At 39.1% G+C, this 19,468-nt stretch overlaps 1 protein-coding gene across 2 annotated transcripts in view; it reads left to right on the plus strand.

The window, feature by feature from the left end:
* The first annotated feature begins 6,861 nt into the window (after nucleotides 1–6,861).
* LOC149834368 (Small nuclear ribonucleoprotein family protein) overlaps nucleotides 6,862–19,468 on the plus strand; it is a 31,826-nt gene continuing 19,219 nt past the window's right edge. Inside the window, exon 1 of one of the 2 annotated variants that reach the window (XM_090010085.1) lies at nucleotides 6,862–7,007. The gene's annotated coding sequence lies outside the window, so the exon portion shown is untranslated. The remainder of the gene's footprint in view (nucleotides 7,008–19,468) is intronic. The other variant, XM_090010086.1, reaches the window with a different exon arrangement.

A 19,468-nucleotide genomic window follows, 5' to 3' on the forward strand; every position in this document is an offset into this window, starting at 1 on the left:
TTGGTGAGGTTCAAAGCATTCATATCCTTTCCTATCATCTCCATCCAAGTCTTCCTAGGCCTACCCCGACCTCTTTTAACTAATATATTTTCCCATTTCTCCAACCTTCTAACTGGAGCATCATTAGGCCTTCGCCGAATATGTCCAAACCACCGTAAACGATTCTCTCGCATCTTATTTTCAATGGGTGCAACACCTACCTTCTTACGTATCTCTTCGTTCCGAATCTTATCTTTTATTGTATTTCCACACATCCATCTAAGCATCCGCATCTCAGCTACACTCATTTTTTGAATATGATGTCTCTTGGCAGCCCAACATTCCGTACCATATAGTAAAGCGGGTCTAATAGTCGTCCTATAAAACTTTCCCTTCAACCGCAATGGCATTCTACGATCGCACAGCACTCCAGTAGCACTTTTCCATTTCATCCACCCAACCTTTATCCTATGATTTACATCTCCATCAATTTCTCCATACTTTTGAATGATGGATCCCAAATATTTGAAATAATCATTCACCGGTATATCTTGCTCACCAAGCTTCACTACACTCCCATCACTACTTCGTTGCTTACTAAACCGACATTCCATATATTCAGTCTTACTCTTACTCAACTTAAAACCTCTAGCTTCCAATGTCTGTCTCCATAATTCTAACTTAGCATTAACCCCAGCTCTAGACTCATCAATCAAAACAATATCATCAGCAAACAACATACACCACGGTACATTTTCTTGAATTGATCTCGTAAGCTCATCCATCACTATCGCAAATAGGAAAGGGCTTATAGCAGATCCTTGATGTAACCCAACCGTTATCGGAAAATTGGTTGTCACCCCTCCACAAGTGCGGACATTGGTTACTACTCCTTCATACATATCTTTAATTATACTAATGTACTTGAGAGAAACACCTTTCTTCATCATTGTCCACCAGAGAACGTCCCTAGGTACTCTATCGTATGCCTTCTCTAAAACAATAAAAACCATATGCAAATCTTTGTTCCTCTCTCTATATCTTTCAATAAGTTGTCTAAGAAGATGTATAGCTTCCATAGTTGATCTTCCAAGCATAAAACCAAATTGATTCTCCGATATCATGACAACCTTCCTCAACCTAGACTCAATCACCCTCTCCCAAAGTTTCATAGTATGACTCATGAGTTTTATACCACGATAGTTTGTGCAATCTTGTATATCACCCTTATTCTTATATAAAGGCACCAAAGTACTCTTCCTCCACTCATTAGGCATCTTATTTGTTCGCCAAATCAAGTTAAAAAGATTTGTCAACCATTCTAAACCTTTCTCTCCCAAGCATTTTCAAGCCTCGATAGGTATACCATCTGGGCCAACTGCCCTTCTTGATTTCATTTTCTTCAAAGCCTCTGCAATTTTTTTCTTTTGAATCTTGCGCATGAAGTCACGATTTATCTCATGAAAAGGAATGGAGAAGTCTCCAAGATCTTGAGCATGACTATCATTAAATAGCTTATCAAAATAATCTTTCCATCTCTCCTTAATCTCCTCATCTTTGACTAAAACCCTTTGCGTTTCATCTTTGATACATCTAACCATACCCAAATCCTTCGATTTCCTATCTCTCATCTTTGCAAGCCTATAAATATCCTTCTCGCCTTCTTTGGTATCCAACTTGTCATAAACCTCCTTATATACCTTAGCCCTCGCGTTTCGAACAACTTTTTTAGCTTCCTTCTTTGCTATCATATACTTCTCCAAATTCTCACTATCACGACTCTTACTTAGATTTCTATAACACTCTCTTTTAACCTTAATAGCTAATTTGACATCCTCGTTCCACCATGATGTATCCTTACCTAGTGGTGCACCGCCTTTAGACTCACCCAATACCTCCTTAGCTACTTTTCTCATACCACCCGCTATCTTATTCCACATTGATTCTGAATCCTCCTCGAGACACCAATCAACTTTCTTAACTACCTGCTCTACAAACATTCCTTGTTTAGCTCATTTCAGTGCCCACCACTTAATTCTAGGATCTATCCTATGTCTATCCCTTTTGCGGCATTGTCTAATTCTAAGATCTAAAATTAAGACTCTATGTTGTGTAGCTACACTTTCTCCTGGTATAACCTTACAATCGATGCAACAACCCCTATCTTTCTTTCTAAGTAGAAAAAAATCTATCTGACTCGTATTAACCCCACTTTTAAATGTTACTAGGTGAGACTCCCTCTTCCTAAACCAAGTGTTTGCTAAGATCATATCATAGGACAAACAAAAATCTAAAATCCTTTCTCCACTTTCATTTCTTTCTCCTATACCATAGCCTCCATGGATATTCTCAAATCCATCCCTACTAATGCCTACATGTCCATTAAGGTCACCGCCGATGAAAAGCTTTTCTCCATAAGATGTCTCTTGTACTACTCCATCTAAATCTTCCCAAAATTGATGCTTAATGGAATCATCTAAGCCTACTTGAGGTGCATAAACACTAATAATATTAATAATATCCGTACCTAATACTAATTTAATAAGTAAAATTCTATCACCCTTCCTACGGACCTCAACTACATTATCTATAAACTGACGACTCATAACAATCCCTACTCCATTCCTATTCCTATTTATTCCTGTATACCAAATCTTATATCCCCAAGGTTCTATCACTTTAGCTTTCTCACCTACCCATTTGGTCTCTTGAAGACATAAAATATCAATCTTTCTCCTACACATAACATCTACTAACTCTACCAACTTACCAGTTAAAGACCCTATGTTCCAAGTGGCTAACCTAATTTTATGGTCTTGGACTAACTTCTTTACCCCCACCCGTCCAACAAAGTGAGGGAACCCTTGCCTATTTGACACCACACTCGGGCGCCGGTGTGACGCGTCGCTTCTGGGCGACGACCTAGCAACCCTTGCATATTTACCACTGCCTCCGGGCCTAGAGAGTACAGCGCGTCGCTCAGTAGGGAACGTCCCAACGAAATAAGTTTTTATGCTGGCTGTCACAGGCCTACCGCAACCCTCCTCCTTTATCCGGGCTTGGGACCGGCAGTGTATATATATATTGAAAGGCAAGCTGGAGTTGCGCAGACCCCTACCAGTTATACAACTATTCCAGTGGGTTTTGAACCCGCAACATCCCAACACAAGGTGCCGTGCACTAGCTGCTCCTACCTGACAAGCGGGCCCCGTTTGTGTCTTGTGATTATAAATAACAATTGTAACGCTTCTTTAAGGCTGGCTAAACTGGAAGATGTACTGGTTGTGATTGTTTCTGCCTGTAGGTTGGGTAGCTAAATTGACCTTGTGACCAACAATCACAACTTGAACTTTTAGAGCTATATGGCTCATCCCACTTATTAGGCAGACCCCACCAGTAACTATTCAATGTACCACTGGAGTTTGAACCTGCAAAGTCTCACCACAAGGAGATTTGTACTGGCAGCTCCTACCAACCACGCCGAGCCTTGGTGGCTCATCCCACTGTGAAACATCAGAAGAATTAAACAATGGTTGCCTTTGACCAACTAAGCAAGCCTATGAAGTGAACTGAACAGCTCATGGCTCGTTGGTGCCATGTCTCTGTTTGGGAAATGTCCGTCAAAGGCCACCGAAGTGGAGTTGGGGAATCCCCATCATCAATAGGGAGGGTCTTATATGAAATTAACTAGTAAAATATGTTGCCCAAGTTAACTCTTCAATACACCTCCAATGAATGAGCCAGTCACAAACATCGGCAAATTTCAAAGAATCTCCCAAATTTATCACGATATTTCAAAAAACTGATGCAACTCTAAGAAAAATGCGATATTTTCAAAATATTGCATTTTTATTTTTATATATTTGTAATGCTTTCTTGTAATTTTACATAATTTTTAATTTTAAATATATTGATATTTACTTGAGATTATTTTGTAGAAAAAAGTTTTTAATTTACCACAAAACTTTCCTTTTGCCAAAAAAATCTCAATGACAAAATTTGTGAGTATGGAACGAGGTGGTAATTATCAACTACCATGCCACTTACTCTTTCGATGATGCTTCCAATTTCACCAATAACCTTTCCAACAACTTTTTCAGCTCAAACAACATTAAGGTGCCCGTTTGGAAGCAAGAAAGACTTAGGAAAAGTGATGCAAAATGAAAAAATCCTTATGAATTTTCGGACCCTTCCAAATAAGAGACTTTCTCGTTGAGAGATTTTTTTTTTTAAATAAACTTTTTTACAAGAAGCATTCGGGTGGAGGAATGTTCCTTACCAAAAAAAAAAATAATTTTACACTCCCCACTACCCAAGGGCATAGCTAGGGGGGGGCAGGACTGGGCTGTAGCCCAGTCCTGCCTCCCGAAACAGATAATTTTTTTTTTTTTTTTTTTAAAGCCCAATCCTAGCCCAGCCCTGATTCCATATGAAATAGATTTTTATCCATTTTTGTAGCCCAGTCCAGTCCTAGCCCAGCCCTGACTGCAGCAAATAGTTTGATTTGTCCATATGAAATAGATTTTTATTAATAATTCTAGCCATTTTTATTTTATCTTAAAAAAAATTTTTTTGGGGGTGCTGCCCCCGACTATCGCACAAATAAATTTTTTTTTGCTACACCCTTGTTTGCCCCCCCCCCCCCCTCACATGAATCCTAGCTACGCCCCTGCCACTACCCATCTCACCACATTTCACCACCACCATTACCCACCATCTCACCATCACCTCCACCATCATCACACCCTCCTCTCTCTCACTCATTTTTACACTGTTTTTCTCATGCTACACAAACAAGCAAAAAACTTGTTATGAAATATTTCTCTTATCAAAAACTCTTATAGCCCAAACTTAATTTCTTTTCCTACGAGAGTTTCTCTCTCTTCCAAACATGCCCTAAAGTTAAAGTGGGAAATCTCCAGCCAAACTCTCGAGATTCTTCTAAGCAAATTTGCCAAAGCCATGTAGGTAGTGGATTCTATATTTACACCCTAATTGCTAGTTCCCAAACAAAGCCTAAGTATCAGTGCACATATCTTAAAGAATCATATACATCAACTCATTATGTGTTACAATAGTTACTTGGCGCACATGATCAATGTCCAATAAGGGAGGGAATTGGTAGGGAAAGGGATAAGCCCTTGAGCCCTTGCTCAGATGAAGCATGGTGATTTTTCAGGAGCAAGGGGTGCACCACGGGGGATAGTGTGGCAGACTTAACCAGCGCGACTAGGTTTCCCAATCAGAATGTGGTTTTCCATTTTTTCATGGAAGAAGGGGGGAATTGAGGTTTAATTGCTCTTATTGAGGTTTAACTAAAAAATATTTTTGTTTAAGACAAACCAGTTCAGTCCATGCTCGACTTGGGTCCTTCACCAGCTTACTACAGAGTTCGAGTTTCCAACTCGTTTGGCTTGACCAAGTGACTAGTTCAAGTTGTGAATATCATAAAAAACCAAATCAATCAAATTTGAGCCTAGAGCGAAAACCAACAAATTAAAAGTCGAACTAATGAGCTAGAATTCGTGGGATCTAAAACCACAAATGAAAAACAATATTTTTTATTTTGTTTTTTTAGATTAACATTTAAAATATTGTTTATTTTATTGTTTTTAGATTAACATTTAATATGATATTTACATGTGCGGTTGAGTAAGGATTGACCATTGAATCATGACTTCCCACATGTATGTATGGTTTTCCCAAGCTCGAAAAATCAATAACTTGCAACAAAATTTCACACCCCACCGCTTTTATTGGTCAGTCCTCGCCATAGTGACAAATATCATAAATCTTGCTATAATATCGTGAGAAATTGCCTGAAAGTTTAAAACGGTAATTTTTTACGAGATTTTCAAAATATCAAGAGATTTATGAAAAAACATAAATACCATGAGTTAAACATATTTACGTTTTAAACAATTATTTATCATGAAAAACCCATGTATTTTTATTTTTAAATAAATTTTGGTAATATTTTCTTATAAAGAATATTTTTTAGATTTTTAATTTATTTTTTATTGCCAAGATTTTGTCAAAAAAATGTAAGATTTATGAAAATTTTCAATTTCTCATGAGTTTTTGAAAAATGAGATTTTACCATTTGTCACTATGGTCCTCGCAAGGCATGGGAGACAGTGGATTACTTAGGGTTTACTTTGTAGGCAGACCCGTCATAAATTGATCTCCCTTCTTAGGAGGGCTCTTCATCAAAAAAACAAAACCCAAAAAGTTTCACATGTTAAAAAGACACTTTTTATATAAAAAAACATGATCTATGGGTCGGTTCGACCCTGTTGAACACATAATGGGATTAAATTAGGGAGCGTTTGAATCCCGGACAACACATTCTGTCCTGTACTGTCCTGACACACCATAATTTTTTATTGTCAGGACAACGGTGGACGTTGTTTTTGCGTTTGAGGGATGCAGCAACAAATCAATGTCTGCGCGCCCTGCGTTTGCATGAGGTGTGCAGACGCATGTGGGGCCTGCACTCGATACATCCCGTGGATGGGGGCATGGAAGGGAATTCAAACGCCCCCTTAGGTCATTACAACCTATCCATGTGGTTAGTGGGTCCTGTGTCACAAGCCCATTATCAAATATGGTGGGTGAATAGGAGCTGCCGTTGCTTTATAGGAAGGAGGGCCCATTAAGTGACTCGGTTCTTAGTGAGAGTTTTCCTTCGTCGTAACAAAAAAAAAAAAACTATCCCTTTAAGTTTCAACTAAGGGCGTGTTTGGTTGGATCACATGAATTTCAATTTCTCATACAAATGAGAAAGTGATTCTCACATGGGCCCCAATCTTATTCCATAAGTTATGAAGCACTAGCGGTTAAACATATTTTTTTCATAGGTTAGGCGGTTAAATGTAAAATTCCCAAGAAAAAAATCTAACGTTTTCCCCTTTCGTCTCGAACCATATCGCCTTTCGCGACCTCTCCTCTGCTGCAGCGAGCCGGCGACGGCCTTCCGGCATCCGGCAGGCGACGTTACGGCGACAGCAACGGCCGGCAGTGCTAAGGTACCTCTTCCTCTCTCTCTCTCTCTTTCTCGTACAGTCTCTCTTTCTGCCTCCTCGGTCTCTTTGTCCATGAGGATCGAAAAGGGGGAGCAAGAGAAAAAGAACCGTAATTCAGTTTTAGATGGTCATTGCTTTTTTTGGGGTTTTTAGTTGTATAATGCAGAGGCTACATGGGGGTATCCTTCTATGAAATACGTTTCTTTGGGGTTCTGATTTTTAGGGCATTTGATTTTGGTCTTGGGGAAATGGTGAATCGGTGATGGCTTGATGGGCTTTCCAAATATCTACTAATTTTGTTCAAGTTTTTTTGTAAATTATATTTCTTTGTTGGTTGTTGCTTACCTTAGTTTTTTTCCTTCTTAATGATTAATTGCTTAATTGTTTCTTTGCTTCTTAATGATTAATTGCTTATTTTTTCTTTTCTTGTTTTGCTTAAAATCTGATTTTTTTCGGTGAGTAAGTGAGTGTTTGACTGGCTGTGACTGCGGGGCTGCAACCGTGAACAGTGAGGTTGTTTTTTATTCTATTGTAAAAATGAGCGGCAAGGGGGAAAAACATACAAGTGGATTCAAGCTCCAGTGGCACATGTGGTAATTGTTTAAAAGTGCGAATTATGTTCTTACTTGTTGGATGCTTCCTGCATGTAAATGATGAGTTAGAAACTTAGAATTTTTTGCACAGTTTGCTATTTTTGGGACTCCGTCGGAGCCACTGAGGATAGCAAGATCACGTATGCTATCGCCAGACATTATTCTTTGTGATATCTATCATTGGACAGAAGAAAGAGAACATCCGTTACTTTCATACAACCTTCTCCCACTAAAGCTCAACGCACGCCACTTTGATCGCTCTGCAGAACAGTCGGACCAGAATGGGTCTCCTTTGGAGACTGACGGCTAGCAAGCAACATCTGCACTGTCAGAATTTAAAAAAAACACACCAAAAATTCATGGAAATCCAATAGCATGTTTCATTTAGTAGATTTAGTATTTAGTAGGTTTTCATTTCCCTACATTATATATATAGTCACTAGAATACTAGAACTAAAAACATGGGCATTTTAAACACTTTTTTTTGCAAATCCAACAATGTGGATGTGCTTGGCATGGTGGATTTGTTAGGAATCAACCATTGGATCATGTATTTTCGATGAAAAAAGTGCAATTTTTGAATGCTTGAATATTTTTTAAGATTATGAGCCATTGATTTTAAAGCCTTAAAAAAATCTCGTTTATGCATCAAAATTGGATGATTCAAGAAAGAGTTCTTATAAAACCAAGCTTGTAGATCACATCCACATGGTTAGATTAAAGAGAAAAGAACAAAAAATCCATGAAAATCGGGTTCACACATTAATTCTCATATTATAGTGTCTCTCTCTCTCCCTTTATATATATATATATAATGTTTGCTACCCTGGTAGGTAAGGAACCCTCAAGTGAAAAAATGTAATATTTTTATTTTTCAGTCTTTTTGCACATCTACCCTCCAAATTGGATCTACATATCAGGTTTAGTCGAAACTGACCTTGGAATCATGTTTTCTGATGTATATGTTAGTTTTTACCAGGGTTGAAAAATCAATGGCTTACAGTGTACCAAAATTTTAAACCTCACAATCATGATGCAAGGGTTGATTCCTACTATTTTGGCCATCCTGAACACATTCATGAGATCAGAATTGGTCAAAACAACTTCCTCCTATGAGTTCTAACTTGCGGTTTCCATACCCATGAGGTGTAGTACTTGGTGTAATAACATTTTTAAAAATACATGGTTACTTTTTGGATAAAAATGAGCCTCTTTTTTAGACAAATATTTTCACATGTCAAGACCTATTAGCTTGATTGAAGCACAACCTAATGTGGGATGGGCATAGCAGTGCCATACAAGCCGAATGAACCAAATATGAGGTTTTCAAGCTCTGCTCATTTTTGTGGCGAATTGAGCCGAGCTTGAGCTTATGACTAGCTCTATTAAATGAGTGAAGTTCGAACTGGCTCATTTACCAAAAATTACATTATTTCAAAGTTGCGATTAAGATGATTTGAACCCTAGACTTATTGAGCCATGCTCAAGTTGTCTCATTGACAAAAAATATATATTGTTTTAAAAGTTGGAAGCAATAACATTCAAATTCTAAACCTATTGCTTGCCAGCCAAATATTTCCACTCTTTATATACACACATTATATGATATAAAATTATATTTAGAATACATTTATTATTGCTTAACAAGCATCTATGAGTTGAGCTAAGCCAAATACCTGTTTTTCATGTTCAACTTGCCAAGCCTATTTGATGACAAGTCAAACATTAGCTGAACCACAAGTAGCTCATCATGTTCCCAGCCCTAGCCAGCTAGGCTTGGCTTGATGGGGTCTCAACCCATGGGCTGCAACTGAGTATGCATTTGAATAACTAAAAAACTGAGGTGTGCTTTTGAAATATGATTTGTCTAAAGTGTGAACTTTAAGTACACAAAATAATTATGTTTTCTGTGAATAACCCTATATATAGAGAATCCAGGTCAGATAGCATGGGTTGGATACACTTCGTACCTGGAGCAAAACTCCAACCCATCATCCGATAAAGGGTTCGGCTGCTCTTTTTTTTTTTATTGTAAATAATGCTCCTGTATTTCGAGGAACAAGATTCCAGTTCCCCCCAATTTCCTGAATCCAAACACTCATGGAATCTGTTAACGCCACAACCCACATATTAAGGAGAGGCATTCTCAGTTTTTCAGGCGGCATTGTAAGATTCCCAACCCGCTTAACCAGCCTTCTTCATCGTGTTCTCTCTCTCTCTCTGCTATGAATTCTTTAGAATTTAAGTTTTTCTTGTAAAACACTAAACTCCTTTATCAAATTAAAAAATTCTTCTTTCTCTTCTTCACTCTGCTTTCTTCTTCTTCTTGTGTTGGTGATTTTGCATATATATTAGGGATGAACTTCTATTGTTTTTTCAAGTTTCTTCCTTGTTTGATGCTTATTTGTTTTGAGTCAAATGGTGGTCACTTGTTGGGCTAGGTTTCTCTAGAGAACTATGTCAGTTGGTGGATCCCTTTCTTCCCCACCTTGGCTAAGAACCTTAGTATCTAAGGATGCCCACATAGCAAAACTCAATTGGGAAAACAAGAATGGAATTGTTCTAGAGAGTTGGGAATGCTGGTAGTGAATTTTCTACAATTTTTTTCCTTTTTTTGGCTTCTTTGTCTGAGAAGCTCATAACCGAAGGACAACCTCAGAGAAAGTTCCATTGATTGAATCTCCTGTGACAGTGGTCGCTAGAAGCCCTTAATCAACAGATACCCATGGAAAATCCCAATTGATAATGCAAACACAGATGTCACTGATTGATATCATCTGCTAATAGTTGGTTGGAAGGACCATAATCAAAGGATACTCTATCGGAGGAAGGCAAGTGAAGTTGGATCGATGAATGTTTTCTGCTAATGGTTTGTTGCTGATTTTCCTCCTCAATTTCATTCAGGAGATTTGTGGACAGTCATGGCTGGGTGTCATGTTTACATGTTTCTCAATTAAAGCAAGGGCTGAGAAACCTAAGCTCAGAAAGAACCCTATAGATGAGACAAGACATTGTGATGCTGATGATAGTCATGATAGTGATAATGATGGAAAAAGTGACGATGACAATGATAATGATACTGTAAAATCCTCTTGGGTAACGTCTAGAATTTTCAAACATGGTTGTTGTCATGTTGATATTTCTGAACTTGGTTTTTAGGAACCGTAAATATGATATGCCCCTCCTGCAATACAATAGTGTGGGGAGTCTTCACTATGGGAAGTTTTACCTCGATAAAAGGCACATTTGCAAGTATAGTTAACAACGGTGTAACTTCTTCAGATAGTAGAACAATGTAATCAAAGAAATAAATCACGCTCAACCTGATGATGGTGAAGCATTATAAGACTAGTTTGCAAGCGATGGGCATTGTCTATAGTTCCCTTCATCTTGGCATATGGCTGATCATTGCTAACTTGGCTTCACCACATATATAATTGAAGAAAATGGTAAATATCATAATAAAAGTACCCTTGCCTGCTAATCATGCTTGCATGAGATGAAAATGGGTAACATATCCAAAAATTGAATTTACAAAAGCTCTTGGTGCCTGCTTGGTGCATTCTTCTTGGTAAGCATGAAAAATTGCATTGCTCAGCAAAGAGGTTTTCTTGAGCAAAATGCATGGCTAGTGTGAAATGTTCTAGCAGCTTGCAGGAAACATAGCCACACTATTGAAATTTACCTTTCAATTGAACAAATCATGAGGATACATAAAAAGAGGCCTGTTTTGAATCTCAGGATCAAAATTCAGGCTGTTCTGGACAACACTTTATGCACATTCTCCTACCACACAATACGGACCCAACTTAATCACTTTAAACCTGAGGTAAACTTTCCGAAGTGAAACTCTTACTCTTATGATATTGTAATTTCAAGATTCCTTATTCCTGATCCAATCTTCTCATTCACAAAAAACTTTGTCAAACACCCAAAATCCAAATCAAGCAATTGATCACACTCCAAAAATGCTATAGAAGTGCATGAAGACGTAACAACATCATGAAACCTAGAAACACACACAGACTTCTATTTAGAGAACCAAAAGTAACCTACTTATTGTGAACCCTCCTGTAATTTCACACCTCATATGCCTTGTTTTCTGCAAAGTACTCAACAAAGAATTTTCTGGAGACATAAGACAATAAACAGAGAAAATAAATGTCCATGACTTTAGCACCATTCAGATTTATTAATGGGAGGCTACTACTTGAGCAGCACGTGGGTGTGGCATCTAATATCATTTTGGAGTTCTTGGTTGGATGTGTACCTCTTGGTAGAAGTTTCATGGATGGAAGTAGCAGTTCTGTGGTTGTTATCCAATGGTATGAAATTCGTGGATACATGATCCTTTGGGGTGGTCGATTTTTAAGGTTTCTTTGTCTATTTCTATGTTGAGTTTGAGACTTTGATTTGATGGTGTCTAGGACGAAATCCATCCTGTAATGCAGGTTTAAGAGAAGCATATTTGCCCTTGGCACAGTGGTTAACCTGTTCCCCTACCTATCCAGGAGAGTCTGGTTGGAGTCCTAGAGAAGATAGAGGTGGGTGACAACTTCATGGAGGAATTTTATCAGTTACAATTAGTTTTCAAATAATGTCCATGCCAAACAGCGGATAAAATTGTGAGTTACATTTGGACAACTTATGCACCAATGTCCCCTTGGACAAATTTTTCTTGTCTAATAAAAAAACCTGAACTAAACTAGGCTTTATAACAAAGGGAGAGACAAAGGGGCAGTTGGGCAAGCTGATATGAGTCATATGACCAAGCCAGCATGGCTTCAAGGTGCATTGAGCTGATCCAACCTTACCTGAAATCAGAGAGTTTTGCTTAATCCTTTGTTTTCTTTTTGAAATTAAAATAAAATGTAAGGGTGCTTATTTCTGTTGATTTAATCATGAGGTTCCATTAATCACATGTTTTCTTGGAGAAGGATTGTTTTGTGTGTTTGTTTGTGTATAATATTTTTAAGCTGTCAGTAGCATGATTGAACTGGAACAATCAGGATTATGTACATGAGAGAACAATGTGTTGGTTAATTGATGCTCTCTCTCTCTCTCTTATATTCGCTCATTATACTTTGTATGATTGTATGTTACGCCCCAAAATTTTAACTTGTGATTTCGAAAACATTGATAAAAAACCTTTCAATTTTTTAGGATTTTGACTTTTAAAATCGTCAGCGAAAACAATTTAGAAAAAAAAAACAAGTTGACAAATTCTGGTCACGTTAGCTTTAAAAATCATCATCACTCATAAAACAACTACTTAAGGGAAGTGAGGAACAAAACCATTGATTATTAATAACACTTACAGTTTATTACAAAAATGAGCATTTCTCTCACAATTAAAAAATCTAAAGAAAACCCAAAACACCGAGCCAAGACGCCAGCAGAAAGAATGAAGTCTCGAGCCAAGTTGCATCGCGCCATCGGCTGCTTGTAAGGTCCTACTCGTCACTTGCCTATGAAATATGTTAGTTTCATAACAAACTGGTAGGTGCACGAATAGACAACAAAGAATAAATAAAGTAGGACATTCATAAGATAAACAATTTATTTCATTAGAAGCAGTAACTAAAATGAGTAATTGAAATGCGAGAAAGTAAATCTAGTATGACCAACATATGCAAAGAACTACTGTACTGAAAGAGATATTCATCACAAGATATAAACAACATCGTAAGCAGTATGAATCTCATTAATCTATAACTATTGTGAACATGATATTCTTTAAGTTCTGAAATTAACTGGTCTGTGGGTACGCACCGACGCGAAACGTAGAAACAACCGAGACCGATCCAGGGGTTTATTATGTCAAGTGTTTTTCATTAACCCGGATGGCTGACTGAGTCTGCTCCTAAGGGAATGGTCAGTAACCAAGAGAGTAAATCCCCAAAGGCATTCGTGACCCATGGATGCATCCAACTTCTGCAGAAGTACCTGAGAGCTACCACCTAGGATAATTTATGGTAGTCACATTTTCCCTAACTTCGATGACTGGAGAAGCCGAGTCTTTTGCCCGTGGGGTGGTTAACAACCTATTCACCAGAGTCTTTGTACCATCCATCATCTCCCTTGACGAACCGCAATAGTCGAATGAGCACGACAAAGGTTTCTTAACCGCCGCCCCATTCTACATGCTCTGGTCTACTAGACCCACTCGAACATCTTTCCTGTGAAGGCGAATTATCACCATTTATGTGATCTCAGCATTGTGCTCTATGCACGCCTCGAGGTTGCCACTGTCAGTTTTCACTAAGATTTGTCACACATAAAAAGAGAGATGAAAGAGAAAGGAGGAGCTGCGGCTGTCACGATTTCCAATACTGAAATCATGACCTAAAATATGTATATATATCCCTAGTTTACAGTATGGGTCATGTCTGATATATTATCCAGATCCGGAATACAAAATAACAAATACAAGTAAAGAATACATAGACAAATAAACTTTTTCACCCTCCCTCAAGTTGATCATGGTTTTGAACCATGAACAACTTGCCTTTAAGTGTCCAAAAGCGATCCTTGGTCAAGCCTTTTGTGAATATGTCTGCAACTTGTCTTTCAGTGCTAACAAATTCGGGCTCGATCTCATTTTCTTTAACCTTTTGTCTCACAAAATGTTGATCTATCTCAATGTGCTTGGCACGACTGTAATGAACCAGATTGAATGACATGTTGAGAGTACTTTGATTGTCGCACAACAAAATAGACCGAGATATCATTTCTCCCACTTCAGTTAGTAAATGCCTGACCCATGTGACTTCAGCAGTAGCGACAACCATGGATATGTACTCAGCCTCAGTACTTGATCTAGCAATGGCCTTTTGTTTTCTACTGCTCCAAGATACTAAGTTTCTTCCAATGAAGATGCAATATCCTGATGTAGACCTTCGTTCATCTGGATCCCCTGCCCAGTCTGCATCACAATATACAGTAATCTCGCGCATGTCCTTGTCAGATGGTTTTAGAGAATATATCAATCCATCCCCAACTGTTCCTTTCAGATATCTGAGTATCCTTTTAACAACCTCCATATGCCCAGTACGCGGTTCATGCATGAACTGGGACACCTGATTGACTGAATAAACAATATCAGGTCGAGTGAATGTGAGATACTGTAACATCCCTATTAGGCTGCGGTACCTGGTGAGATCCTCACACAAGTTTCCATCATGGGCCCTTAGTTTTTGGTGAAGAATACTTGGAGTTCCTAGAGGTTTGCAATCCTTCATACCTGCTTTGGTTAGAACGTCCATCATATACTTATGTTGGGTGAGAGTCAACCCATTAGCTCGACTATCAACTTCAACTCCAAGAAAATAACGCAGGGTTCCAAGGTCTTTCATTTTGAATCTCTGACTCAGTAGTTTCTTTACTTCTTTGATATGATTCTCAAAGTTTCCTGTGATAACAATATCATCAACATAAATTAGTAATAAGGTGATCACATTTTGCCCCCTAAAGATGAACAATGAGTGATCTAGTAGGGAGTGAGCAAAGCCATGTTTCTGAATCTCAAGAGAAAAGCTATCAAACCAAGAGCGAGATGCTTGCTTTAGGTCATAGATAGCCCTTTTTAGTTTGCATACATTTGTCTTACAATCTTCCTCATAGTATCCAGGTGGTTGTTCCATGTAAACTTCCTCCTTCAAATCTCCATGCAAAAATGCATTCTTAACATTAAGCTAACTCAGTGTCCATCCATATTCAACAGCTAAGGAAAACTAAGGAAAGAATGATTCAAATCGTTCCTATTCTCACTACTGGACTAAAAGTCTCATCATTAGTCTTGTCCTGCTTCTTGTGTGAAACCCTTTGCCACGAGTCTTGCCTTGTATTATTCAATGGTCCCATCTGGTTTATATTTTATTTTGTAGACCCATTTGCATCCTACCACATTTCTGTCAGGCGGTCTGGGAACAATTTCCCTGGTTTCACATTCATGCAAGTCTTGCATCTCATCATTCATGGCTTCTACCCATTTTTTAGAAGTGGCTGCCTGGTAGTACATAATAGGTTCATCTTCCTTGTTGAGAGCAGTAAAAAAGAGTTGAAAATCCATGGAGAAATTGTTGTAGCTAACCCACCTATCAATAGGATGCCGCATGCGACTAGATCTCCTGACGTGAAGGGTGTGAGGAGGTAGGTGCAACCTCTTGAGCCCGATTTAGGAGTCCTGAAGCAGTCATTCTTTGTCTGGTGTAGGAAATGCCCTTATACATTCCCGATTCCAATAGTAGTGCTGCTTCACAGTTTTGTGATTCCGATGTACCAACGATCTTGGGACTCTCTTTTTCATGTTGCACACAGTCCGAATGATATTCTTCATTCGAACTATCAAAGAGCTCGAAATTCAGCCAAGGGTAATAAACTTTAACTGAGGTAGAGGACATGTCACCTGTGCTAATTTTATGATCGAAGTCCAGCTCGTCAAAAACAACATTTCTTGAGATTTTGATGCGTCTGCTAATGAGATCATAACATTTGTATCCTTTGTAGTCATCCGCATATTCCACAAATCTACACTTCTAAGCCTTATCCTGAAACTTGCTTCTCAAGGATTGATCAATATGCACATAACAAAGACATCCAAAAACACGTAAGTCATGATAATCAGGATGAATTCCAAAAAGGCAATGATAAGGAAACTTGTTTTCTAAAACAACCATGGGCAGTCTATTTATCACATATACAACAGAAGGAAAGGCTTCTGTCCACAGATTGATGGGAAGATGACTGTTATGAAGCATACTCATCACACTTTCAACAATATGCCTATGTTTGCTGTCAACAATCCCATTTTATTGTGGCGTGTGTGGGCAAGACACTCTTCTTCCTATCCCATTATTTTAAAGAAAAGAAATGAAGTCACTGGATGTGAACTCTCCTCCTCCATCACATTGGAAAAATTGAATAGACTCAGAGAATTGATTTTTTACTAAGGATAGGAAGTTCTGAAACAAAAGGAAAGCTTCCGACTTATTTTTCATGAAGTATATCTAGGTGTATTGAGAGTAACTGTCAACAAAAAATAGATAGTACTTGCTTCCAGATCTAGAGATGACTGGAGCAGGCCCCTATACGTCAGAACATATTATCTCAAAAGGCTTTGAAGCTCTCTTATTAATGGAACAAAAATGTACTACATGACTTGCATAAAAGACAACTGGAACACTTTTGACTTCTCTCTTCCACATTGAGACTTTCTTTTGGAACAAAAATGTACTACGCCCCCCGTGCCCATTTTGCCCTTGTCCTCCTCGCCCTAGTCCTCGCCCATAAGTCATTCCTGTGGCAAAGACCTCTTGGGTATTTGTATGAGTGTGATTATCCTCAGAAAAGCCTTTTAGGGTCATTTCATACTGAATTAATTTAGCCCGAAGCTCATCAAAGGTAGGAAGAGCAGGCAAACACAGTAATGAAGTAACAATCATGTTATATTCTGATCCCAATCCACTAAGGGTTTACTGCACCATATCACTGTCGCTCAAAGCACATCCTATAACCACAAGTTGATCTGTGATGATCTTCATCTTGTTTAGATACTCCATGATAGTCATGAAGTCTTTTTTCAGTAGCTGAAATTATCTCTTGAGAAAAACCATTTTTGCCTGAGAAACTTGTGAATATGTCTGAACCAGTGTCTCTCAAAGTTGCATGGCTATGCAATTGTGAGGAATTGCAATAAGTACTTCTTGAGAGAGTGTAGAGGTAATGTACGCGACGAGTGACTGATCTTTCTTTTCCTAGTTGAGATATTTTGCATTTTTGAGATACACAATTGAGACTGCCCTTTTATCATCATTCTCTTCTCGCGCAACAAATTCCAGTGGAGCTGAAGTGGTTCCATCCAGATGACCTAAGAGACCTTGATTCCTTATAAAAAGAATGATCTGTCTTTTCCAAATCAAGAAGTTTGAGGTGGTCAATTTTTTAGAAACAAGCTAATTGAGAAAACTCGAAGAGAGACCATATTGGGAAGAATGGAAGGAGTCCATAGCTTAAGGTTAACAAGGTATTCTCGAGATGCACAGTCCACTGCTTGAGAAACTTGTTGGCCGTCCCTTCTTGCCTTTGTCCTTCTTTTTTTTTGTTGTGATAAATGCAGGAAAGGGAGGAGAACAACTCACACTGAACATACTTTAATAAATCGCAGATGGAAACTATGTTGGTTCAAGAACAAAGAGTTTCGTGAATATGGAATTTAACAACAGGTGTATTTCATGCACAACGATTTTCAGGCATAACGATTTACATGCACAATGATTTATAGGCACAACGATTTGTAGGCATAACGATTTACAAGCACAATGATTTGTAGGCACAACGATTTCTAGGCATAATGATTTGTAGGCACAACGATTTGTAGGCACAACAATTTGTAGGCACAACGACTTGTAGACACAACGATTTGTAGGCACAACGATTTGTAGGCCCAACGATTTGCGTGATTCAACAATCAAGAAATATGGTATTCCAGATCTGATACTGATGGATGATCAAATCCGATTGTTTCAGACAAGGTTTGACAGAAATAGGAATTGCGAGACGAAGAATATTCACGATCAGATCTGAGTATTTCAGATCTGACAGAATGAGGAAGTGCGAGACAGAGAATATGCACGATCAAGAAAATTTGGGATCTAACACAAGGATTAAAGATTTCAAATTTGACGCATGTACACGATCAGATCTGAATATTCAGTACAAACCGTGAGACGAGAATAGAAAGAAGAACTGGGAGAAAGAAGAAATTGAGCCTTTCAGGCTATGTCACATGGGTGCGGGTGGGAGGGTGCGGCACTTTAAAAAAACTTGGGTGTGGGGGTGCGGCAAAAATATAAAAAATTATATATATATATATAATTTTTATGTTTTAACTGTTAACTTACCCCATCATATTTTTTATGAATTCTTTTATCTCCCTCATTCTCTAATCAAACCATCAGATTAATTTGAAAGAAAAAATAAATCCAAGTAAGTTCACCATTACAATGCCATCTTAACCCAATTCCAGTATTACTAATTTCTCAACACGAATTGCGCCTGAAACCAACACGAAATCCTCATTCGAATTGAATAGAGCGTAGACAGGGGCTCCGGCGAGGCGCTCCTCGACGTCAGTGATGGCCATTGTCGGACTCGGCCAGTGCACGACGAGCTCGAGGCATTCCGATTCCTCGCCGAGACGAGGGCTCAAGGTCGAAAACCCCAGAGAAATGGCACAACCCCTGCCGGAGGGCCTACTGGGCTTGGTCCCAGTCGATTGCATGACACCCACCATGAAAGGAGGCAGATTTGAGTGGCCCGCCGCCCGGTCGATGAGGCGCTCGTCTCTGCCTCTTTAGGGTTCCCACTTCTTACCAGTCAGTTATGCAAACTCCGATCTCTTCAACGATATCACTCTCTCCTCCTTCCCCCCTTATATGGATCTCTGCCAGGTGATCGTGATGCTTCGGAAAACCCTACCCTACAAAACCCAGGATTTAAAAAAAAAAATTGGGTCAGACCCGGGTCGGGTCTGGACCCGACCCAGACTCAACCACCCCGTGCTTTTATAAAGCAACAGAGGGGTTAGGGTTTTCGAGAAAACCCTCCCCACCTCCGCCGCTTGCCCTGGCCTCTCCCATCTGACCTCCAGCTGCCGGCCGACGGCTTGCCGGAGCGTCGACCGATAGCCTCCCCCCCTGTGCTCGTCCCTCTCCTTCTGTCTGTTACCCTCTCCTCCCCCTCGGTTTCCCTCCCTCTCAAGCTCCCTCAGTCACCGAAACCCTGGCGAGCCCCACCGCTCGTTTCTCCCTCTCTCTCACGACGTTTTTTCGACAATCGAACCCCCTCCTGTGGGCACCCTGTTCGCTGGCG

This window comes from Nuphar pumila, chromosome 6 (assembly GCF_984573655.1).
Source record: "Nuphar pumila chromosome 6, dmNupPumi1.hap1.1, whole genome shotgun sequence".
NCBI classification, from domain to species: Eukaryota; Viridiplantae; Streptophyta; class Magnoliopsida; order Nymphaeales; family Nymphaeaceae; genus Nuphar; species Nuphar pumila.